General features: G+C 40.9%; 1 long non-coding RNA gene across 1 annotated transcript; it reads left to right on the top strand.

The window, feature by feature from the left end:
- The first annotated feature begins 461 nt into the window (after nt 1–461).
- Nucleotides 462–675, top strand: LOC113472489. The gene is made up of 2 exons (XR_003394769.1): nt 462–592; nt 639–675. It is a non-coding gene; the product is annotated as an uncharacterized LOC113472489 (long non-coding RNA).
- The last annotated feature ends 295 nt before the right edge of the window (nt 676–970 follow it).

The raw sequence follows: 970 nt of genomic DNA, 5'->3' as shown, positions 1-970 counted from the left end.
ACTATTAATAAGTTGGCAAAAGAAAAGAAAACCGCTTAATCATGTTAACTTTGAAGAAACAAATCCAGAGATAATTATTAAGTGTCGTTTAGGAATGCATGAACATGATCGATCTACCATTAAATTTGTATTGGTGAACATGTCTGTACTATTACTATTTGTATTGGTGGAGATGTCTGTACTACCATTTGTATTGGTGAAGATGTCTGAACTACCATTTGTATTGGTGGAGATGTCTGTACCTACTACCATTTGCATTGGTGGAGATGTCTGAACTACCATTTGTATTGGTGGAGATGTCTGTACCTACTACCATTTGTATTGGTGGAGATGTCTATATTACCATGTGTATTGGTGGAGATGTCTGTAATACCATTTGTATTGGTGGAGATATCTGTACTCCCATTTGTATTGGTGGAAATGTACCGTGATAAGTAAAACCAATGACACGTGAGGAGATTCAAGCCTATGTCGCGGGTTTGTTTCTGTTCAAATATACATAAGTGTACAGTATTACAGTTGTTTCTGGCGCAGACGGCAGCTAGGGGTCCCGCTAAGTCAGCTAAACCCATTTCTTTAGGCGGTAATTGAGGTTACAATTGAGGTTACCCATTTCTTTAGGCGGTAATTTTATTGAGGTTACAATGACACTGGCTGCACTGGCTTAGCTCTGACCGTACGCTTCCTGCGTAACGTGTATCAATACTATCAATGATGTGAGGCAAGCGGCCTGGAAAACTCAGACAGTAGTTTAAAGACATTCCCATTCTGGGGGATCTGGTTTAGTAAGATATCTCCTAAAACTCTCTGACCTAAGGCTCGCTTGCAATAATATCTTTTCTCTTCTAGTCCTCACATCGAGAATAGTATCGTCAGGTTCACCACAATGCTCACAGAGCCCATCCTCTCCCACGAGAGTGAGCATCCGTTTCCTGTAGTCCCTACAGTCCTGAAATAAGAGCCTGCACAC

The sequence above is a fragment of the Diaphorina citri genome, unplaced genomic scaffold, assembly GCF_000475195.1.
Source record: "Diaphorina citri unplaced genomic scaffold, Diaci psyllid genome assembly version 1.1 scaffold5782, whole genome shotgun sequence".
Taxonomy (NCBI): domain Eukaryota; kingdom Metazoa; phylum Arthropoda; class Insecta; order Hemiptera; family Psyllidae; genus Diaphorina; species Diaphorina citri.
This window is presented reverse-complemented; position numbering and strand designations above follow the sequence as displayed.